We start from the raw sequence: 25,300 nt of genomic DNA, 5'->3' as shown, positions 1-25,300 counted from the left end.
TATCATCCATGTTGCAATGAGATTCAGATTTCATCTTGAAACATTAGCTTTCAAACCACCGCTTATTCATTATTCATTTGCAGTAAGGAAATGGCTGAAACCCAGTGCATTACAGCAGATTAAAATCTGTGCATGCAGTCTAGAATAAAGTGCATTTGTCACCATACAATATGAACAAAACTCCCTGAGATTAAAATAATGACCCCAGGAGCTGTCCTAAAGGTCTGGAAAGATTTTCCCCTCAATTAGTAGGATGCCTACATAAACTACGGAAATTGAGACACATTTTAACTATTAAGGCAGGCAGGGGACTTTCAGGAGGAAAAAAATCCAGCAGATGACATTCAACTCTTTTTCAAACTGTTAGAATTACACTAAATGCTTTTCAGAAACATTCCTAAAAATATAAATAATCAAAACTTATTAGCTTAGCAATACATGTAAATTTGTGCGCCCTTTTGACTGTTCCTGTGTATGAAACCAGTATGTACATTCCATTCAGAAAATGCCTTTCTTTTATGACTGGCTGGCAGATGACTGGAGTCTTTGGCATCTAAGGGAGCCTAAGATGGAGAAGAAGAAAATATTTTCAGTTTTTTCATAACTAAAAACTTGCACAGTGGCTCCAGTTATTTTAAAAAAGGACCTTAAAGCTCATGAAAGCTTCCCACTTAGCAGGAATGCCTACTTTTGTCTGCTCAACTTAAGAGAAATATTTGTTCTTCCATATTTAATAAATTAAAAGCAGTACAGTTATAAGATAGCCAATTAAAATAATATAGGATATCAATGCACTCCATTAAAACATTTTTTTCAGTCCTATGTCCTAATTGCTACAAATAGCACACACTGAAACAAATTTTGTGTTCTGCTCTTCCACACATAAGGGCTTCAAATTTATGGTAATTTGAAGAATACTAAATACTCTTTCTCAAATGCTGGCCTAAGACTGGCCTACTTGGAAGGAAGGAGTCTGATCAATACTTGAAAAACACAGCAGACACATGCACTGCAATGTCACCTATTATCTACTGGCTGCTGTTATCAATGCTTGTAACAGTATTCAAATCCACTACAACTGAGGTAGGCAGGAAATTTCTGGCTGATTTTGAGGTGGGAGCTGTCTATATGTATATGACCTGAAGGAAATTTTGCCTGGAGGAAAGTTATCGTGCATCTGACCCAGGGGAAAAAAAACAGGACATACAAAAGTGGGACGTCCTTCACACTTGCCCTGGTTAACAACATCCATGCTCCTGCTGTCTGAGTTGCTCCAACTGGAGTTGTCCTGGGAAAAGCATGTCAATTAGAGCAAGTTATAACCAATTATGTGCCTCTTCATTTGAATTATTGTCCATTAAGAACTGACCTGAGTTTACAGAACACATTTCATTCCCATAATAGGTTTAATACCAGTGTGCCAAGAGGTCGAAGGGTAACAAGAAATGATGAACCAGGATTACTGTGACACGTAGGAAGGGGACAGTGAGCAGCAGCTCATTTTTTCCCCACTAACATGACATGCCATTTTCATACCACTGCTATCTCACCTAGCTCCTCAGATTACCGTGAAGCTGGAACAACCACATGCTCCACTGCACAAGCAGCCATCTCCATAAAATCTCTTCAGATCTCACAGATGAAGCTTTATCCAAGCATAGCATAGGGATGAGATGAAGCAAGCAATAAAGGCCAAACCTTATTCACATCAAGAAATATGCAGGCAGTCGAGACAAAGCACTGAGCTCTTCCTGTGCAGGTTGTCTCACATGGAGTAGACCATCTAATAAATGATCTTTTCTGCAGAAATGAACTTTCCAGGGTCATTTTCATTGCTGCAGAAGGGATAAAGAGTTAACCACTACCCAGCCTTTGAAAACCTTTGAGGATTTGATCCACCACATTTAATTTAGAGAATTTTTCTACTCTGAATTCAAAGTAGAAGTTGCAATTGAATTTGTCCATTATTGTCATTCACAGCATTTAATGCCTGGAACTGCCTAAGGTTTGAAGTGAGACATTTGGGACACAAGATGTCGGAAAATTGATTTGTTTTTCAAACCTAACTCTTTTCTTAACTGGCAGGAGATGCTCTCTTCATCATGCTCTTCATTTGTTTCTGAGCACAGATTCATAATAACCATGACAGTGTGTTTTCACTCACCAGCACAAATTGTAGCCTTCAGAGGCAGTAAAAGCAACAGGCAGACAGACAAAGCCATGGAAACCTTTCAGCACAGTGAGGATTCCAGCATCAAGCCAGATGACCAACAGAGTGAAACACATGCTCTTTTCCTTTGAAAACAAAAACAAACTCCAGGATGAAACAAGGTGTTTCAGATACCTTGCAGTGTTTTTTTGTAACTTCCTACGATAAGCACACAAAAGACCTGAACTTTTGGTGGTATTTACTGGAACCAAAATGACCACTCTGAGTTCACTGTAGAATACATTGGATATTCTGAAGGGCAGTGTGATGTTAAGTGTAATGTTTGCAAGTACTTGTTTAACCTACAACTTCTTTCTGCTTGCTCTCTCACACATAAACCTGTCACTGTGTGTATCACCTGCTACAGCCTTAACCTTCCCCAACTGCATATGGAGATGTAACTCCACAGGCAGAGAGCACAAAACACTCTGAATCCATTCAGGAGTGATCATACATGGTCATTCAGCACAAAAGTCACTGCAGCCACCTACTTCACCTGGTGCAGAAGGAACCTTTGCTGTCTGACAGCTTCCTCTGGTATTATTTTCAATTAGCTGTTGTCATGCTCAATATACTCGAACTTTTGAAATCTGCAGCTTTCAATTCATTTAACAAACGTAATTCTGTATTTACTACTGTTTAAAATAGCTTAGAGCATTAAAAAAATGGAAATTTAGCCAATGTCCATGGGAAAACAAGAACACATACACTTATATAACTGATCATTTCTAAGGTGACAGCGAAGTTTGCAAATCACATCCCTAAAAGTCCAGAACGCGAAACTGAGATGCAGGAAGAGCTAATTAGCAGCCATAAAATACTAATTAATATACTAAATCCCAAGAGGTTCACAGCCTTGTAGCATTTGCGCTATATAGATTTAACTCCTCTGCCTAGGAATAAACTCCTGTAGATTCAGCTCCAAGCTCTGTTTCAGTCAGACTGTGATTTGTTTTGGTTTAATCAATGTGTTATAACACAGATATATTTTTTGTACATTTACAAAGTGTTCTGGGTTTGGATAGTGTTGAGTAAAAACCATAATACAGACAATGAAGTTAATTTTCCTTGAGTGCTGAAGAAGAACCTGAATCTTCTACTTTATAGCTAGAAAAAGATACTGAATGTTTATCAATGAAAATTATTTGGCCTTGTTCAATGGCACAATATTAAAGTAAGAATATATAATCCTCAGAAGAAGTGTGCACTAACATTATTGCTTTTCCTACTAGGAAATAACTGAAGTCAACATAACACTTTTTACTGTGAAGTTGCATAATACTATGATCCCAGGACAAAAATCAGCATTTCAAGGACAGAAACGCCGATTTGAGTTGAACTCACATTACATGGGGAGAAATGAGTTTATTCCCCTACTTCAGCCAAGCACACTTAACTGAAAGCAGAAAATCTTTAAACATGGCCCTATGAGGCAGGCAGAACAACCCAGAGTATCTGTGTGACACCATAGTAGAGCCATCCTGCCACTACCTGAAGCCAACATTTGTCCTGGGAAAAGCATGTCAATTAGAGCAAGTTATAACCAATTACATGCCTCTTCATTTTAATTATTGTCTATTAAGAACTGACCTAAGTTTACAGAACGCCATGTGCAGCATCATCAAAACTATGGGCCACTGCCACCAAAGCTTTCCACCAGTGTCTGCTTGGCAGAAAAGGATTCAACTATGTCTTCTCCCCAACTTACAAAAACAGGAGAAACATAGCAGAAGTAGAAACCGCTCATCTGCAGAACCACACGGTGGAATTTCTTCCCCAGTATTCTATCCAGCACCTTATCTACTTTTCTTCTTTCCTTCCCAGCTTCTTCCTCAGCAATTAATGGACTCAGATCTCTCAACTGAAAAATTGTGGAAGAAGCTGCAGTAGGATAGAAAGGTCAGCGCTATCTATGCTATTGTCCTGAAGCTCCTGGAAGGACCAAGCTTGAAACCCTCCTGTCATCTCATGGTGGCAGAAGCTCAATAGGGAGTCAGGACAGAGAAGCTCAAAATGTGTGACAATCCTGTGAGTGCAATCACCAGCCCTCACACACACAGTCCATATTCACCAGGTATAAGTGGGACCAAGCACACAGCTTCTGACCATTGTGTTTGGTCAGCTTTGAAATTGACCTTCATGGCTAAAAGTCTTGCGGGGGACTTTCAGAAAGTACATATAGTCTTCATAGTTTCCAGCCTGTTGGATGATGAACTGTTACCAGAATGGACAAAGCACCACTACCGTATCACTGCAAGGAAGAATCACTTGGATTTTAAATTACTACTCTCTTCTGAAAGAGATCTTATTTTGGTCTCATGAAACCTGATTTTCCTAGTTCCTTCTCTGCAGAAAGGAAAATTTATGCAACATGTACAGCTGGCTGCACTAGGTATATATAGTATTTTGGATCATCCTCTTTAATGATCATGTTGAGTTCTCAAACCATTTGCCATCATTTCACATGAATATCAGTCCAGAAAACAGCAGGGAAATCTTCAGCAGCAGCTAGTCAGCCATTTCTCTGTGACCAGGCAGGATATAACCCAAACAACTCCAGTGCTTTATGAGGAAGATTTAGCCCTTCAATATTTTGGAGAAGGGACTACACCAAGGTCAAACAAAAGTCTTATTTCACTCCCTATGAAAACTCCAATTTGCTCAGATTTTACAGGGTGTGTGCATTATTCAAATATGCATCCAGTAGAAGCATATTTGAATGTAATAATGTCTTTTTCTAATGCTCTGCCTCCATAGGGCAATTTCCAGCCTCAGAAAGTGCAAAGCAATATTGAGGAGGATGTTCCCCTCCCAGCTCTATAACTCAAGGAACTGAAAAATTGTTTTTCCACGTGCAATTGCTGCTCCAGCCACCAGATGCTCCTGCAGCACTAGAAAGGGAGCCAGGAGTTGCGGCTTTTCACAGTCCACTACTGTGGAATGGGCACCACACAGCCTTTAATTACATAATCATACACTGCCTTATGCCCTGAGCTGCTGTCCTTTTGAAGAGGATAATGAAGAAAGCTTAGTTATCTGTAGAACCCTTCTTCATTTGCTGAGAAAGCTGGCAGGTATGTAGCGAACAAAAGGAGACGGCGGGGGAAGAGGAGGGTGTCGTGACTGAACACAGCACAGCTGAGCTGTTAAAGAGAATGGTGAAAGGGGATGCATAGTTGGGAGCCTGGGTACCAACACACCATTCTGGCTACCCAGAATCAGTGGATGTTTGAGACACTGCATTTCATCTCTCCATGACTCTGTTCCTTGGAGATAATGCCTGCTAACAGCTCTGAAACGACTTAATGAGTATTAGAGTAGTTCTAGCACATTAATGCATTTACACATGAACTATTAATAGCAGTAAGAGTCAACACTAGTATAGAGAATTAAAAATGGCTATTTAATGAACAGTTTTTCATGTAATTTTTGTCATTAAAACAAAAAACCTAAATATGTACAAAAATTCAAAAAAGAAACTACATCCAACATGATTTAAGGATCTTTGACAGCAATATATATTTAAAATGCAGCAGCACAACTTAAGCTCCAACCGTGCTTTAATTTGCAGAGCATTCAGATACACACACATAAGGGATGTGGCTAAAATGGCATCACTAAGCTCCAACGTCCTTCTAGCTTTATTGAAAGAAAAATTTAGAAGCCAAAGTTAAGGAGAAGTGTTTGCCTGTAAGAAAGCCAGCACACCATGGTCACACCTCTGGTTGTCTGGAATAAGGAAAAGATGGCCAGATCACGAGAATGAAGACAGAGAACAAGAGGGGGTGAGGAAACGTAGGGTGAAGAGTTCAAACAAGTATCCAAACCACACAGAAATCCTAGATTTAACACTTAACCCTTCAGCCATTTGCAGCCATTTTCCCCTTCACATTGCAGCCGCAATAATGCCTGATAATCTCTGCATTATCTCCCACTCCATTTCATACAATCAGGGTACAAGGAAGGAGAGGCACAGGAGCGCAATTAGTACCTTAACTTATTCAAAGCAAAGTAATCTTATCACAAAATTGAAGGTAATCATACCACAAGAGAGAAATTATGTTTGTTTTTTTTTTTTGTTGTTGTTTTGTTTTTTTACTCTTTGGATTGCAATGTCCTGACAAGCAATCAGGCTCAAACATTTAAACTCAACAAGAAGAATCTACAGCTCCTTTCTGTCATCTCATTTCCTTTAGACAGTGCTTTTCCATCATCAAAAATAAGTCCTTATCCTTCCCTGCTGATTCTCAGCTCCATTCCAGAATCACAGTCAGTCCAACAAGATCAAAGCAGAGCTTCTGCCCCACTACCCACTGCCTTCTAGAAATGTCCTGCCATGTCAGAGTTTCAGCCTTGCCTGAGTCATTTAAATGTATGGCACACAGATGCCTTTCCTCTCAACTTTCCTTTTTTTGTCTTCTGTCAGAGAAAACAAGAGCCTGTGAAACAGGCCAGTTTTCCTCTATTGCTTTACTTTGCAGAGCATTCAGATACACCCATAAGAGATGTGGCTAAAATGGCATCACCAAGCCCTGAACCAGCCTAGGGATCTTCAATGGCTTCAAAACTTGAACACTTTGCTCTGTGGAAAAAGTCTATTACACAGCTCTGGTCTTGGCTGTTCCACCATATCAGAAATCAGACAGTGTTAATTGCCAAGCATCTTCTGAGGTCCTTATCTTCTGTCAGTGTCTCCATTTCCCCTGTACTGCTGCATCATAAAGCAATCCTCCTGACCTACCCTTCCAGACATGGTTACCCTGGGCTGACTGAGGCAGCTGGAGGTTCCAGAAGTACAAATGCTGCGGTTTCCTCTGCCTTGTGGGAACAGGCTGCAGTTCTCAGACTGTGTAGGTGCCTCAGAAGATCTTCAGGCCTGGAGGAATCTAGAGTGCTGCTCATCTCCTACAGAAGGGGTACATATTCAGAAAATAGTGCCTCTAGCTTCATTACCAAACTCTGAGAACTTCTCAAAGGGAGTGATTTGAGAAATATTATAAAATTCCAACACTTTGCAAAGAGAGGGATATTAGAAGCAACAGTTCTGTTTCTTTTAAAGACTTGCTACTCTTAAAAGGTAACAGAAGTGGTGAGAAAAGAGATCATTGCACTAAGTTAAACTTGAACAGAATTTAAGCACCTGACACAAAATCCTGCAACTCCCAGCACAGTTCAGCAGGAGTATTTTAAGCCTGTTTCAAGCAATGCTAGAAATTTCACTTCTTTCTCTGAGTTTCTGCCATCACACTTATAGCAATCACATTTTAAACATGGAAAACCTTTGAGAAGTAGTACTCAGCAGGCCTAAAAACAGCATTTCTGATTGCAATGGAACTTGACTGCCATTTTCTATTCACAGACGCTTTCAGTTCGTGCAGTGCATGGTGTTATGCAATTTACCAGTTATAATGAGGTTTAAAATAACTGAGAGACAATCTAGGAAAAAAAAAAGAGCATATGCACTAGGCATTTCTTATGCGTTTACACTTCAATATCAGTCTCCCAGCTACACCTTGATACATTGGTAGAGAAGCATGACATTTTTTGGTACAATTAACCACAAGATTTGGATCCTGATTCACTCTGAACTTAGAGCATTTAAATTCCTGAATGATAACTATGTTGCTTCAAAAGCATTTTCCTATTTCTTTAGTTTTGCCAAGTATGACAGCACAATAAGGTGAACAGGAATTGCTAGGAACCAGCAGCATACAGCATCACAACTGTCTGCCATGGAAAGCAGGAACACACCTCCCCTGTGGAAGCAAGTGACTGCCTGGGAAGGTGAAATAGCCCCTGATGAGTCTGTGATGCTGCAGAGACACTGCTTCCAAGGTGCTTATGGCACCTTATAAATTGAAAGCTACTGTGGAAATCTCTACTGTGTGCTCTTGTGACAGCAGAGCAGACCAATACTGAAGCTTTCACATGCGTGTCAAAATAATATTTTCCAAAAGGTACTCTCTAAAAGAAACAAGTGCAAAACAGATTCCTTTTGTCAACTTTAATATTCATGCAACAGTAAAACTGTGGATGAGGGTGAAGGCAGTGGGAATTGGATAGGATTGTCTGATCATGCACAGTTCTTTTTTTCCTCTATGATCAAAAAACTTCTAATAAAGCAGGTTACGGAAGACAAGCCAGAGGAGTTCTACATATCAGTGTGTACATGGGAAACAAATTCAAAACACAAACTTTCTGACTTTAGTTAGACAAATGACTATGATGTATCTGTAAGATGCAGGGAACACCCGTGGAATTTAAGCAGGTGTCAGCGAGCCACCATTCCAGCTGAATCCACAGCGCTTTGCTGAGGGCGGGCATGCTAAATGACAAACTGGTTTTCCATTCTGCCCTTCCAAAGTTCCTAGTAAGTGCTGAGTTGGTGCCTGTGAAGGACAAACATGTCCCATTACAGGTCACCTGGAAAGAGCCACAGAGCAGCAGCAAGGACTGTCCGGTGGGACAGGTGCTGGGCAGCAGAAGGGTGTCCTGTGCCCTTCAAGCCCCCAGAGGACTCCTCCTTCCTTCTTCATCTTCACAGGCCTTTGGAGGACTAGGAAGCTCATCTGATAGTTTTCAAATAGTTGACTTGCAAAAGTAGAATTCCCACTTTCCAAGGCAAAAATGTCAGCCAAGCATTTCAAGGAGAAGTCACATAGGTGTTACAGGCCTGAATGATGTCGTGTGTGAGCTGCCTATTTTATGCATTGGCAACAGAAGCTTTCTATATATCTGTGACACTTTTTTGGAAGTCTGCTGCGAGGACCTTGATCATCCATACCTTGAAAGATTTAGTAAATTTTCTTTGCACACTTCTTTTTCTATGCTCTTTTTCAATACAACAAACCTTTCCAAGCAGAGGGAAACTGTAAGTTCAGTTTTATTAAGTAATCTAATTGCATCCCTAATTCTAGCTTCCGATCAACCCTACTGAAAATATGTATTTAAATGTTACTTCCACAGAGAAAGACAAAAGAATACTAGTATCAAAAAGAAACATAATTACAGGCAATAAGGCATGGCTGAAAAGCATTTTCATTCATTTTTCTTTTTTTTTCCTGTCTGCAATATTTCTTCTAGAAGAGCAGTTAAAATGCCAAGAAGTGGCATTCTAATTCAGGATCTCTCCAGGTACATTTGACATTTCAGAGCAGCTCAACCTCATTTGCCTCTTTGCCTGTCTGCCTCACTAGCCACCCAAACATTTATACTCCAGAGATCAGCACAGAATCAGACTTATTCGAGTTGTCAAAAGAGTTGTCTCTTTCTCCTTCCCTTCTGCTAGAATGAACAATACCCTTTTCCATCACTGCACAGTGACTGAGCTTTTATTTTTTCACACTACGAGACAGGAAATGTATGCCTGACTTTTTGTTGAAACCAACAACTGCATTTCACTTCTTCTGTTAAAACCTTCTATGCAATCATGTCTAAAAAAAAAAAGAAAGCAAAATGACTTATGGAATGCTGAGTTTGTCTTCTGAATAAAGAACAGGACGGTGGCTACACATTTCTTCCATAACTATGGACATAACTGATTGGAAAAAAACAGGGGGTTTTGTTGTCCAGAACCAGTGACTTGGATGACTGAGATAACATGGACTAAAAGCTGCCCTTACTTTGGTGGTTAAACAAAAGCAATTTAAAGCATCCTTTACCAAAACACACAAATGGGAAGGAGATGACTAAATAATAGCTGCAAAAGAAAAACAAATCAAACAGTAAAGAAATAAGAAAAAGGAAAACTCCAACTTCCAACAACTCAGGATACTGAATATCAAGCAAATTGAGACCAAAGGAAGTAGTATGGGCTCTCTTTGCATAAGGATGGCAAATTTGTTAACAGAGAGGTAGAAAAGGTTTGTCTGTCCTCCATTTTAGAAGTGGCAAAGAAGCTACTGCATCAAGTCACAACAGAGTGTGTTCCAGTCCATTGAAAACTGACAAGAGTATCAGGAAGTACCTACTACCAAAAAAAACCCAACCCCCCCCCCACCACTAAAATCAAACAAAACAAAACCAAAAAACACCCCTAAAACCCCCTATACTTTCAAAATCAGAAGACCTGGATAAGTATTATCCAAAACCTAGATGAAATTAAAAAGTATGAAATACAAATCTCTGGCTGCTATAGAATCTTTTAAAGCCTGGAAGGGTACCAACCAAAAACAAAATATCATCTCAGATAACATTGACAGACAGTTTCGTTAGCCTGACACTTCTCCTGGTAAGTGTAATACACTGGGGAAATAAAGAATTAGAAGATTGGTATATAATGAGTGTTGGTCAATGCAATTTTGTGGAAAAAATCTATTTTGTCAAATAAACCTGGTTTTACTCTCTGATGAAATAACAATTTGTTTGATTAAGGTAACTACATAGATGCACCTGACAAACTTACCTTAGATAACCGAGTTGCTATAGCATGGCATTCTGATTTAAAAAAATCAGCAGTATTCAGCATCACTAATGCATGTAATAGCTGGATTAAGATGGCAGATAACAGCTTCCAAAGAGTAGCTGCAACTGGGAAATCACCTTGAAAATACAGCATTTCCAGCAGGGATCCACAAGGGACTGGTAGCTGGGCTCAATGTTTAACGGCGATTTTTTTTTTTCAGTTAGTGACCCCAAAACAAATATAATACAGTCATTGCTCTTTAAAATTTTTGACAGCCAAGGATAGGCATAATAAGTAAGAAGCATCTTACATATCATGTTCTATACATTTCTCTTGAATGTGGACCCTTCAGATGACATCTAAACAAGTAAATCAACCATTTCCCTAAAGCAGGAATGTGCTAGATAGCTCAGACCAAAAAACATTCCAGGGAGACTTCAGACAATTTAATGCTATGAACAACAGAGTTCCAGGGACAGGAGATGCTGTTGAGTTCAAGAAAGAAAAAGAACAAAGAAAAATATATAAAAACACAATATATGAGATAAAATTGAGCAAACCAGAGTTGTTTAGTCTGGAGAAGAAAAAATTTGACTTGGTCATAAACATTTGTATATAGAAAGGATGCATGGGGAAAAGATATGCTGCTAGGACAGGTAAAAATTTAATGATAAGCAAGGAAGATTTACGTTATACATCAGGAAAAACTTTTTGGCTGCAAGAATAGTAAAATACTGCAAAATGTTCCCCAGAGAAATTTCAGGATCTCTTCAAGGTTGACATTTTAGGCAAACCTATTCCAAGAGTTGGTCTGGCCCTGGAATAGGGAGTCTTTCTCAACAGGCCACTGACCACTCTGAAGCCATTTCAAACATTTTTCTCCCACAATGCCATAGCATGAACATGAAAAATGAATACAATTCCCACTTTCAGGACAACAAATATCTTTCTCCCTCTAATCCTGCCAAAACAATGTATTTATAACATATCTTTAAACTGGCACAGACAAGAATGTTTGCAGTCAAGGAACCCAAAAGCCTAAATAGAAACTTGGGAGTTCTGCTCAAATATCCTTTTATCTTGATGAAATGTAAAGACATAAGCAGTTTTCTGAGTAATTAGATATCTGGATGCTCCAAATTTTTTTGTGCAGAGAAATGTCTACCTCCAAATCAGTCTGTTGTGAGTTTTCTGATAAAGACTACACTCTCTGTAGCAAAGACAATCTTCTTGTTTTGCCTGGTGTCAAAAATAATTTGGTTTTACATTTATATTTTCTTACCAAAACAAACTTCTTGGATATAAAGAGGATGGGATGCAGGAAGAGCTATCTTTTGTACACAAGGTATTTTTTTCTCGTAAAATGTAGATTTAGAATACTAAGATTCAGAAAATATTTATCACATCTCTTAAAAGAACTGTTATAGACTCAATATAATTGGCATACTCTGCAAAGTCAGAGTCTGTTTCTACATTTGGTCTGCCTTCTCTCAATACATCAAATATCCCTGCATGGCTCCTTTTTGCAGCTTATCTTTAAAAGAAAAGAGCAGAGCCAAGGGTTTGATCATTCTGTCACACAGTGCATAAACAACAGCAGCAACCCCTCAGCCAGCATGCTTGTAACAGCTTAAAGAGGAGCAAGAATTATTCCATTTCCCTCGCAATACCCAACACCTCAATTAAAAAAATGTATTTCCACTGTGATATGACACTAGTGAGAAAAATAATCTCTGAGAGATTATCATCACCACTGAAGAATAACTCTAAACCTATTTGATGCTGCTAACACTGAAAACAGACGCTGAGGGAAAGTAGCTTTGTCTTCAAATGAAATTTCTGGTCTTTTCTGTAAATAGAAAATGGACTTTTAACACACACATGCACTTGCTTATACATACAAAGCTAACTTTCATGGTTTTTCAAGTTGCTTCAGCTTAAATAATAGACATCACATATGACCTTTATATGGTCATAACATTTTAATTTAAAGCTGAGATGGAAACTAAGAAGGAATTGAAAAACATGATCAACTGTGCAAGCTCAGAGTGAAAGTTCTCTGTTTGTCACATAGGTTTATCTCATGCATTAGCAGTGCACAGAATTCACAATTTAGTGACATTTTTAAGGGTTTACATTTTTTTATGAGGAGTGACATTACACTTGGCAATTAAGTGTAAAACTGTTTTCTATTTCTATTTGAGATCTATCACCTCTTGCTCATGTGATAAAAACAGCAAACAGTAATTCCTTATTTAGCATTCCCATGTTATTCATGGCTGTATGGACACCAACTCTATTTTCTTTTTGTTGGCTTTCCTCTCCATGTTAAAAAGTCTTAATCGTGGAGTAAGTTTCAGGGTCTTTATCCATATTCTCTACTCTTCTCTGTACATCAGAGAAAAAATAGGGCTGGGCAGGAACTGCACATACAACCTAAGGAGTGTGCCTGGCACTCCAGTGCTGTGGGCATCAGCAGCATCAGCTGTTTTGGCTCCAAACAACTCTTAACATTCCACTTGTGCATTTGACCACTGTTGAGTATTGAAGCTGAGGCTTTGAAAATACAATCCATTTCAACTTCAAGAGGTTTTTTCCTGAACAGAAGCACTGATTTAGAAATTATACCTTGCTAGGTGCATCACTTTCCATCTGTGGACAAGAAGTTATATTTGTGTTTCTTTCTGGCCAGTTGCTTAATATCATGAAATACACGTGCACATCTTAGCCACAAGTTCTAAGATAGCCTTTCCCAATGGGAAACATGATGACAACCCAGCACTGACCCCTCTTCCCAGACATTTATGAGCAGAATGAAGTCCTAGCACAGAACCCTCTGAGACTTCATTACGAATCTGATCTTACTCCTGCCATCTGTTTCTCAGTTTTTCATACATTACAGGCCAAGCAGATATTTTCTTTCCATGATGCTTCTTTACTTATCCAACTAATTATTACTCCAACCTTCTGACTCTAACTCAGATCATAGTTTCTTGACTTTCATATAGTACTCACAAAAATTAGCCTTAAAAAGAAATCCGAACTTGGAGGGGGTAAAAAAACTTATGGCAATTCATACTGCATATTTCATTTACAACAAATAGCACAATCATAAAATAAAGTAGCCTAAACCTGATTATTTCTGAGCTGAAATTTCCAAATAACTTCTGATTTTTTAAATATACAATATGGAATCAAACTTCACAGAAGTCAATTAATTGCAATTTGTTTGTTTCTTTGTTTTTAACTCATGCTTACCTCTATTTTTGGATCAAAAACATTTTGTTTATTCGTGCTAGCATGGGGCTTCAGCCAGGGATAAACACAGTCTTTCATTGCATTAGTCTGCTAAATTTCAACATGTTTTTATTCTCCAGACTTATCTGAAGACCTCTTGGGCATCTTATCACACATTACACCACATGCCTGTGATTAAATTTAGAGTCAAGTGATAGCAAAAAACTCAAAAAAAGACCACAAAAAAGTGCAGAGAATTGCAGGGAAGTGTGAGATAGGAGTCAGTTCTGCAAGTCTTACTTGTATGGTAGAAGACCCGACAGCCCTGTTTACACTCCACTTCTTTATCTCATCAGTCTGTGTTCCAGTTCAGTCTATAAATGGCTTGTAGAAAGACTAAACTATATATTATGCAAAATCTAGCACAGTCAAGTTAATACTGCTTGACCCACATACAGCACAGTTCAGCTGAAAACTCTTTATAAACAGATTGCTCCTTAGAAATGCTTTCCTTAGGGCTCTCTGCTTCCTCTTGACATCTGCAGAAGCTATATCCATGTACTTGAACATCCTCCCATACACGCTGACAGAAAGGAGGCAATTGATCCATATGCCATTACCCAGCGTCTAAGTAACAGGTATTGCAATTTAAAACACCTCAGTTCAAGTTGCTCTGTGTTCAAAAGTCAGTCAGGCTACCAAAATAGTTTATTTTCAACATTTCTTTAAACAGCATAATTTACAATCTAAAATCATATATGTGGACAACAAGAAGATACACATCTTTCTGTACCATTTGCCAAAGCTTCCTGGTTGTGCCTGCCACCAAAGTATTCCAACAGTCCCACAAATTTGTCCCCAGGGTTAAAGAAGGTTGAGTGGGAAGGAGATTTAAAATTATTCTTTCTGAAGGAGAAACCTTAGGAACTTCCTTAAGGAACAGATGCTAAAAGGCTATCGTGACTTCACTTGACATGAAACCCAGACTGGATCCTGACTTAAGCAGGAGTTAATGAGTGGAACAGCCTGACATGTTCATTTGATAGGGAGTGATGAAAGGCCAGCTGTCAGATTTAATTTGTTTGAAGATAAGCTGATTTATTGCTTACAAGTAATATGCTTGGCACAGGGCACACATCTCAGTAATGGTATATTTCAAACACTATCAGAGAAACATTCAATTCTGGTAGAGTACAATCTCTGCTCAGAAAAATAAACACAATTTTCAAAATGACCGTTATAATTTTTCTGTATTTTCCCATGTGGAAAAAAAACAAAACCACTTTTTTCTAATAATTTAATAGCCAAAACCAGGCCTGCCAAATGATTTGGAGGGTTACATTGCTTTTCAACTAATATTGAACAAGGAGCTTTAAATGGGAAAAAGATTAAACAAATTGTCCTTACAGGATAACCAATGAAAAGAGAATCAAATGCAGCAGCAGTCAACAGCTGATGGATGACAAGGTATAGAGCAGCTGAGTGGCAAGATAAGAAGCAGAAGATTGTCTGGATTTGCCTTGGTATCCCTATCAATCAGAAAGGACGGATATAGTTACAATGAAATTAGACAACATACAAGTGAAATGTACTCTTTCTGAGGAAAAATAGTAACTAAGATAGAGGTTAAACAGAGGAAGTTTGCAACCTGTTTAATAGAAAAGAAAGAGAGAGGAGGCAGGGGCAGTCTAATTGCAAAGGCAGGAACAGTGAAGTGAAGGTGAGCAGCTATCACTGCCTTCCTGCTCCAAGGCCAGCTGGCTGGGAGATGAGATGCCTCCCTAAGGAGTACTGCAAAAGGCAGGAGTTTAGACACAGCACAGAACAAACATTACCTCATGCGAGCAGAAGGCTTTGGTGTTAGTATCGAAAGTGAGCATTCCAGAAAGACCAGAAGAAGAAAAGCCCTCCTGGCTTCTCTTGCATCTGCAGCTACTGGTCTATTTTCTGTCCTTCTCCATGTTCAAAGGCAATAAACAAGACTGAGCCCAGTCTTGGAATTCCCATCCCTAACTCAATGCCTCCTCCACTTTTGAGGCAAGTGTTTGAGAAAGGAGAGGAAATCATCCAGAAATACTGATGTCCACTGAAATTACTCCTGCCAAACTCTCTCTTCCTTGTCCTCAAAAGTTTTCTACACATCACTGTGAAAATGGGCTGTAGAAGAGACAAAAATTAATTTGAATTTTCACCAATACCTTTTTTCTTTAAACAGACAGAAAAGCTTAAAAGTAGATCAGTTATTCATTAAAAAGGACTCAGTATGGTAGTATTTTTTTTTGTAAGAGTTATGTAAACAATTTGAGCTATACAGATCAGGAAACAATGCAATGGCATTTTATCTTACTCTAGGATATATATACAAATGAAAATGAAGGCAGCAAGTGCTCTTATGAAGCACGGCTTTAACAAAACTGAATGAGCCCCAGCAAGAAAAAAAGCATCTGCAGCCAACAGGAAACTTATGTTTCACATTTACCCAAAATTTTGTAGAGATGATTTTTCAGGGAACAGGACTTGAACTGTTCTCATTTTATTTGGAAAGAAAAGGCTACAGTCTTGGTATGAAGAGGAAGCTCATGAGTCATCCAGAAGAGTGGCAGCACAAAAGAAACATGTATTGTTTTTTAAACAGGAAAAGTGGAAAGGACAGTTGTATTAGGGGTCCTAGGCATCACCGTCAGAGCAGCAAGAAAGCCTCCCATCAGTCTTCTCACAGCCACCCCTTCTAACTCTTAATGCCAACTTAGCCAGGCCTGTTCCTGCAGTGCCCAACTACCTCCACAGCTTGAAGTACTCTTGGCCACCCCTTTCTGAAAAAGGTGTCCTGCAGATGCACCTTTGCCCATCAGGCTGAACTGTATCTCTCACGGGAAACCATCACCCTCACTACAGAGATGCTCAGCAAAGTGCTCTGATGAACCTTAAAACAGCTACAGTTTTGAAAGCTGCACATTGCATAAAGAAATACAGGTTTTTATCAACAATTTTTGCTCTCATTACAAGAGCTGATGTAAAAGTGGAAAATTAAGCCAGTATTGGTTGTGAAGTTTGATCTGCAAAGCATATTCTGAAGAATTATTAATTATTGATATGACAGAGACTGGACATCCAGGAGGACCAATCCCTCCCATCCAAAGTAACAACAACCTAATGGAAAGCCTTCAATCACCTCTAAAACAACAACCAAAAACTCCAAAAGAACAGTCCTTCAATGCAGGCAAATGTTGCTTCTCTATCTCCTGATGTGTTTTTTCCTTACTTAAGTAGTACCAATGGCTATATTTTCCTATCAATGCTCATACAGAGGAAACACTCCGAGGATATAAACTCACTGGTACAGCATTTCCTGCCTCAGGCAAGAGTGTTTTTTCTTCATCCTGTACTAGGATTCCTATGTTAACCAGGTAATACTCCATATGAGACTGCTGGGTTTGTCTTTATTTGCTGCAAATTTTGTCTCCCTTGTTTAGGATCCATGTCCTCCATGCTATACCCCCAATCATTTCCTTACATAACTCAGTCTTTAAAAGCACTTGACATCCCCAAGGCAAAAAAAACTATACACATGTGCTTTCAGAAATACAGGCATTCTTAGAGAGAGGATCTACAGTTCTCCTGATTCTTCTTTACTCCTATGGCCATTTTAAGTGTCTCCAATTTAATATCCTTTACATCTCTAACAGACCTATGACATTTTGTAAGCTGGTACATTTTGAGTATGTCAGCAAAACAGCCTTTTCTCTTGAATCTTGTTAATGGGATTGTTTTGGGTTTTTTTACATTCTTTTACTACAGTTCTAATTCTAGTTGAAATTGCTGCCATTACATTAATTATTCCAATGTGCTAACAGGCCCTATTTTCTTATTTAACTTCTAAATTGCAATTTAATATTTTTTATCATTCTTTCAAATTGCCTGTTTATTCCAATGATGTTTTTCAAAATGCAGCAAATTACCAATACAAACAAAAAAAAAAAAACCCAGCACATAACTTTCATTTATCTCTAAACTTGTAAAGTCCTTTAATTAAGAATAAAATTCAAATGGAGTCAGTAAGATCAATTAAAAAAAAACCTGAAAATAAAGACCATTCTCCTACCAGTGACATTACTCTTTGAGCCACCACAAGCAATGTGACACCCTGCAAGATGCCACAGATTACATGACAAGCCAAAACCAGATCAACCCTTCTGAAGAGCACAGATGGAGCAAGGAGCCACCACTCTTTGCACAGGCAACACACAGTGAAATCTCTTTGCTCCTTGGCAGGTGATTTATTCTTCCCCAAATGCACACTAATGCATTTGACACTTGCATTTTGGCAAACAGACCTAGGCAGGTATGAAATTGAATATTCATGAGTAGAGGGGTGGCTCACACACCTTCTGCAACCCATGAGAACTTGGAGAAGAACCCTGGCAATGTGGAACTCTGATCCTAAATTTTGGATGTTACCAGAAGTCCCTCTGCTGAAATGAAGTGTATGATCCCAAGGAAATACACATGAAAAGGTAGATTTAGTTTGGTTTTAAAAAATTTGGGAAATTTATATTTTTCATCATCCCATTGACTTCTACAAATTACTAAAATCTTTGTGCTAGAATTGAATGGAAAAATCCTTTTGTCATTAGAGTATTGACCTTGTACTTCAAAAGCATTCAGCTGCTGTCACTGGGAATGCAAGACAATTGGCATATCAGCATGATCCTGCATAATAAAAAGGACTAGCTGAAATTAAGCCAAGCTTCGTGTGGTGGGTTGAGCCTGGCTAGATGTCAGGTGCCCACCAAACTGCTCCATCAGTTCCCTCCTCAGCTGGGCAGTAGAGAGAAAATATAGGGAGATAAGGGCAGAGAGAGATCACTCATCAATTACTGTCACAGGCAAAACAGGCTTGACTTGGAGAAATTAGTTTCACTTATAACCAAGTCAATCAGTGTAGGATAATGATTAAAAAAAAAAAAAATCATAAAACATTACTCCCTCCTTCCCAGGCTCAACTTTACCTCCCTTTCTCTGCCTCGTCCTCCCCCAGTAGTACAGAGGGATGGGAAATGGGTGCTCTGGTCAGTTTATCACATGTTGTCTCTGCCACACCTTCATCCTCAGGGGGAGGACTCCTTACATTCTTCCTCCACTCCAGGGTGAGATCCCTCCCACAGGAGACAGTCCCCTATGAACTTCTCCAATGTGGGTCCTTCTTTCAGACTGCAGTTCTTCACAAATTGTTCCAGTGTGGGTCCCTTCCATGGAGTGCGATCCTTCAGGCTCACACTGCTCCAGTGCCCACATGGAGTCAGAGGTCCTGCCAGGAGCCTGCTCCAATGGAAGCTTCCCCCAGATCTCCTTCAGGTATCTATCTGGCATAGGGTCTTCCACTGGAGTAGGACTATCTCTGCTCCATGGACCTGCATGGACTGCAGGGGAATCTCTGGTCTGGCACCTGGAGCACCTCCTTCCCCTCCTTCTTACCTTGATGTTTCTCCCACATGCTCTCACTCCTCTCTCTGGATGAAGTTGTTGTGTACCCTTTCCTCCACCTCCCCAGCTCCATTTTCTTAACTCTGTTACCCAGAGGCACTACTTTGCTGATGGCTTTGGCCAGGGCAGGTCCATCTTGGGACCCCCACTGGCACTGGCTTTGTAGGACATGGAGGAAGCTTCTGGCAGCACTTTACAAAATCCACTCCTATAGCTCCCTGCTACCAAACACACCCCAACATCATATCACTAACCCACTGCTGTACATCAAGTAATTGTGTATTTGTGACAACATGCACAGCAAAGCATTTAAATTGGGTTGGCACACATTTCAAGACCTTTCCCCAGTAATGCAGACAAGCAATTATTCTAGTTGCTTTCCCACTTCTTAGATGTTAAGCCATAATTAATTAACTACCTTACAGATAAAAAGTGGAGGTCACAAAGTTCTACCTGTAGGCGGAAACTGAGACTGAGGAGATCAGTACGAAGTTGGAAAGAGAAGTAAAATTAATGAGATGAAGAACAGTGTTTATATAACTGAAATGCATTATCCTGCAGCAGCATTTAATTTAGTTGCTGAGGAAGGGAAGATGTAGGAAGGATAAATACTTCATTTGTATCTTCTTTATTAAGCAAAACAATGCCAGGTAACTCAGACCAACCCAGTAAAATCAGACTAAGAAAACAACACTTTAGATTTATATATTCCATGTATTTAGATTTATATATTCCATATATTTGACTGTGACAGGTGAGTTTATCCAAGACATGAAAAAAGTCTATGGACACTGGCGTTGATGACAGCACTATGACCTGACACTCTGCTAGGTGCCAGCTGTCATGGTGACATCCCAGTGTCTGTTTTACTCTGGATTTTTACATACGAGGGAAAGTTGAAGAAATTTTTTTAATTCCAGAGATTATGACAATTGACAGCAACTATCAGCTAACTGCTTTTAATTGTAATTTTATTTGGTTTTAGAAAGAAGAAAAACTAAAATTCTCAAAAGTTTAGGTTTGTAGACCTCATTAAAACAATGGAAAACAGCAGCTCTAATAGACAGCCTGGACAAAATCCTGTAAAACTGATACTTTGAACAATGACCATGACATTTGCACAACCTTAAATATAAATTGCAGATGTATTTTAGCAGAAACAGTACAATCAACTTTCTGCAATCCAAACTATGAGGAAAAGTCCTTGTGATACCCAACACATTCCAAAGCCACATGCCAGAACAAAACCTGTTTAACTAATTGAAAAAGAAAAAAGCGGGACTTTTAGACAAGAATTACAATTCACAGTAGGTTTTTATTTTATCATAACTTGGTTTAGCTGATGGCTTTTGCTATGCAAAGTTTTCCATGGACAACACCACAGTTCCTGACCCAGCCATGAATATGTTCTATCTCACTCTGGACAGCCCTGGAGAGGTCACTTGGGGCTGTGCACATCAGTGAAGAGTAAATGTGAGCACTATAAAAAGCAGTCCTAAATAATCTGCCTCTATTATGCTTTATAAAAAATAGGATCTGGTCAGAGAACAGCATTCCTAAATATGATTTGAGAACAATTTGCATCCGTTTCACATTTTTAGTTCATGGCAAAAAAACCCCCACATCTACAAAAAAAAGGCAAAAAAACCCCAACCAAACCTTGCACTGCACGGAACCAGAGATAGCAACACAACCACTGTTTCTATATTATGACAGTATTTTAAATTCTGATAGAAATATATAGGACAGTCCTCAGTCTGTAAAGATTGCCTTTTATATACCCAATATTTTACCTAGGAAACAAAGACAGATGAACTTATTTACTGAGGAAGTATGCGCCATGAAGTTTCCCATATTTTGCCCAGTTCAGTGATTTACCTAAAGAATTACTTTCTGAAACAGACACTTTTTATAGTAAATGTCTCTTGATCTTGTAAAGCATGAGGAAAACCAAAAACAAAACAAGACCAGGACTCATAGTGCTATTTTCATTAAAGGCAGGAAGCTGGTTTCACCTTGCCACGGACTGACTTCTCATCAATGCTTCACAGAACATGCACAAATACCGCTTGAAACACTTGACTGAATTCATCAATAGCTTAGTAAAAAGTACTTTGTGTATTCCTAGAATGAACATCAAGATGTGTCAAAGAACAAGTGAAACCACCTAAGCTCTCACCTATCTCAGAATCAACTCAAGCCCTTCTACAGACTGAGGAACATTAGTAATAAGCCTTGCCTCATAAAGAAGGCGGCCAATGCAAACATGCTATTTTGATACATAACTTTTTGAATGCCTTAGAAAATTTTTATAAATAATTTTTATTTGGCTAACAGCACCGAGAGTCTTTGGTTCATCCCTTTCTGCAAACTCATTCTACATTAAAAAAGTCCTACAAAAGCACTAGGATCTACAAAAAGATGTAGAGGATGGTGTTTCTGCTGCAAAAACAAACAACTATAAAATGGGGGAAGATAAAGAAAATAAAGGCAGATGGGAGTCAGGAACAGATAATTATTTTTAAAATTAATATAGATGCAAATAATTTTCTTTTGAAAGGCTTTTTTTTTAACTGCCTGTTACAATTTCTGCTTCAACTTCAAAGGTGATGGTAGTCAAACACTGCTGTAGTGAAAATAATCTAGTTTCTCAACATCACTGTTGGTATAGAATCTTCTCCTAGTGACCCCAATTCATATAATCTAAAAATCTTTAAAATCTTGAAACCAATCATACTCCAGGCTTAGCTTAAATTTAATCTTGGCCTGGTCTGAACTTCTGACTTCAAAATCCAAACTAAACTGTTTTAGACTTCATTAGTCCAATGTTCAATTCCTTAAGAACTTGCCACCTCAGAGACAAATCCTCTGCACAAAGATCACAGAGGTGAAGGTCTTTGGCTTGGATTACTGTGCTATCTCAAAGAGAAATCCACATTAAAGGCCTTCTTCCAAGCCCCTTATTCCCCTGCTACCTGCTCACATCTACTTAAAGCTTGTCAGCAACTCTGCACAGAATCCTTCCTGTTCTGCCTCTCTCCCAAGTTTTCTTCTTTCTTTGATCTTTCATTACACGTGTCTCGTCCTGCAAATGTTACTCAAATAATCCCCTCAGACAATGGCTGCCAGCAATTTGGGGAAATTTTAAGGCAAGATTCCTTTTAGCATTAAACATCCTGAGTTCAATATCCTGTTTGTATTTCTCTCTAATTAATGCTGCAGCACTGAAATTTGTGTTTAAAGTATCATTGTATACAGCTTATGTTTCTTTCAAATGCTACAAAACTTGCTGTATACAACTCTCTAAAGGATATGATCTATTTTTATAGTCTTCAAAAAAAATACTAATTACCAATACAACCTTCCCTCCTCCATATCTTTGCCTCCTACAATAAGCCTGAAGAGCTGAAACATCCATTTTAATTGGAACTTCCACTAGTAATTACTCTTTAATAGCACCTTTCAAAATCAATTAAAAATGCTTAGTTCCCAGAAAGAAGTCTTAAAAAAAACCTTAAAAACTCTACTAGTCAGCTACAACTTATGGATTCTTGAAAGATAATGTTATTTCTGTTGGCCTCAAATTACATTTTTTTCTAGGGCAGTCAACAGTGACCAATAGTACAAATGGGTAACACGTGACAAGGTAAAAATAAAAAGGTATGTTAGCAGAACCCACATCTTTCTTTTGAACAACTAATAGTCTACCAGGACTTTTCTACTTCCATGGTACACAGAAGCTTTGGATGAATTTGGAGACAAAGCCCTAAAACACATTCGTGTCTTAAAATGGATACACAGAAGGAGCTTATGATCAACTATTGCAACTCACTGAGTAACTTGGGGTGCAGCCATACTCATCACTCTTACAGCTGCAACTGCAGCAGTTCTTAAGTATAAAAAAACCATTTAAAATGTCAGAAATAGAAAAAATTATTTTAAAACAATGACAAAAATATGACAAGTTATTGGGATTTTTTAAAACAGAAAATAAAACACAGTGAATTTAGACGTAAAAGATACTGAAGTAATGATTACTGTGTAACTTAGGTAACGTCACTAACCCCACACCATCACCCTTAGGGTTGAGCTATGCCTTGTGGCTGTTTTTGAAACTAGACAATGAAATATGAGGTCTGTAAGACCTCCACAAAATGCAACCTTCCTTAGCATCTTCTCTAAGCACTATATTTGTAAATTACTTCTTTTGCTAAAGAAAGACTCTGAACATCATCTGGAAAAGCCAGCAGAAAGTTGCAGCAGGGCTAATCTGCAGTTGTGGCTTACAAGAATATTAAGAAGCACAAAGAATTAACACAGTCCTGCTTCAAAGCACTTTTAATTATAATTATTTTGTAGGAATACTGCCTGTATTTCTACTCAGTCCAAAACACTGCCACCTGTGTTGTTGAAAAAACAGCTATATGATCAACTTCAATGCCATTTCCAGTTCACACATCTCGAAAAGTCCTGTCAAGGAAACTGTTTTTGTTTGGTCTAAATCCAAAACACCAGCCCCTTCAAACCCTACAGGTCTGCAAAAAAAAAAAAAAAACCAACAAAAAACTAGCAACTTGTTCTGGTTATGAGAGTTTGAGGGAAAATTGCCTCTTACTCTTTCAAAAGCTAAACTGTGCAGCTATTTAGATGCCCACCCCCACCTGCCCTACAAAGCCAGAGTCCGGTTTTCCAAAAGACAGCACTGAGTTACAGTAACATACTAATAAATCAAAGGTAGCAGCTACTTGGCATTTTAGTCAGGAGGAATATTCACTTAGAACCTCTGCCCCATATGGCTTCCTTTAAAGAACTGCCCAACAACCATCTTTCCAAAACTCAAAAAAACTAAACCTTGCAATCTGACACAGTTTCTAAGATTTAAGAGTAGACTCATCCAGCAAGAAATACCTCTAGTAAGTGTATATGGAAAATAATCTCAGCAAAGTCTTGAACTATCAAAGACCTTACAAACCTATCAACAGTGGGAGGCTCATCAAAACAATGTGTGATGCATGAATAGCCCAATCTCTGATGTAGGTAGAAGAGCTGGATCATATTATTATGCTGCAACATCAACATGCAAATAAGCATATTTTAATGGGAAAACAAAACAAAAAACAAACCCCAAAGCTAAAATAATAAACCAGCTTTGTAATCAAAAGTTACATTTTTGTTCTGAGTGAATCTGTTGAACTGATTCTAACTAAAATTAATCCCCTGAGCGGCTCAGACTTTTTTTTTAAGCTTACATAAAACATTTAAGATGTAGTTCAAAAGATGATAAAGTCTTCATAACTACACCAGAAACAAGTCACCATATGGTTCCCTTACTACACAGGCAAGGGTAATTTAAAGTGTCAGAAGTCCTCAACAGCAGTTTGCAATTACAATGAAGTCGCTTGATCTACAATGATCTGATGACAGACCATTCTTGGAGATCATCCCTAAACATCGATGATTTTCAGCTTCAGGGCTATTTATGTTCCTTCTGTGGAATAGAGAAGAGCACATGGAGCAGCTGTTGTAATGTTTGGTGATATTAGGGTTTTCCAGTAGACGTGGCAAAATGAGCATGCAAAAATGTGTAGAATAGAATAGAAAAAAATCAAATTTGTTGTTTTCAGAGAAGGCTTCAGCAAAGAGAAGCAGAGGCTCCTGCCACTTGAATGACTCTTTAAAAAGGAGAAACAGCATAATCCTGCCACTGGAACTGTTTCATGGTAGAAGTTATTGAAGAAGCTGTTCTGATATGGATGTTGCTCTACTGCACAATATGACCAGACAGGGTTAGCTACAACATTTACATTCCAAAACAGAATGGTAGCACAGTTCAAATTCACTTTATAAAATACTTGTTAATTTTGACTTGTGTTGGATTAGTTAAAACTCAAGCCTAAAGCTGCTTCAAATTTCCCAAACAGCTTCCCTTCACCTGACAGAAAACCATTGCTGACTGTTGCCCCGTA

The 25,300-nt window shown here is 38.6% G+C and overlaps 1 protein-coding gene and 1 long non-coding RNA gene across 5 annotated transcripts in view; both read right to left on the bottom strand.

The window, feature by feature from the left end:
- DCLK1 (doublecortin like kinase 1) overlaps window positions 1–25,300 on the bottom strand; it is a 231,016-nt gene that overhangs the window by 134,538 nt on the left and 71,178 nt on the right. The window lies entirely within an intron of this gene.
- Window positions 5,587–25,300, bottom strand: part of LOC135294137 (uncharacterized) — a 55,116-nt gene continuing 35,402 nt past the window's right edge. The window contains exon 2 of the long non-coding RNA XR_010356292.1: window positions 5,587–7,114. This is a non-coding gene — a long non-coding RNA (uncharacterized LOC135294137). The remainder of the gene's footprint in view (window positions 7,115–25,300) is intronic.

This window comes from Passer domesticus, chromosome 2 (genome assembly GCF_036417665.1).
Source record: "Passer domesticus isolate bPasDom1 chromosome 2, bPasDom1.hap1, whole genome shotgun sequence".
NCBI classification, from domain to species: Eukaryota; Metazoa; Chordata; class Aves; order Passeriformes; family Passeridae; genus Passer; species Passer domesticus.
The sequence above is the reverse complement of the archived record's forward strand: the minus strand, read 5'-3'. Positions and strand labels throughout refer to the sequence as shown.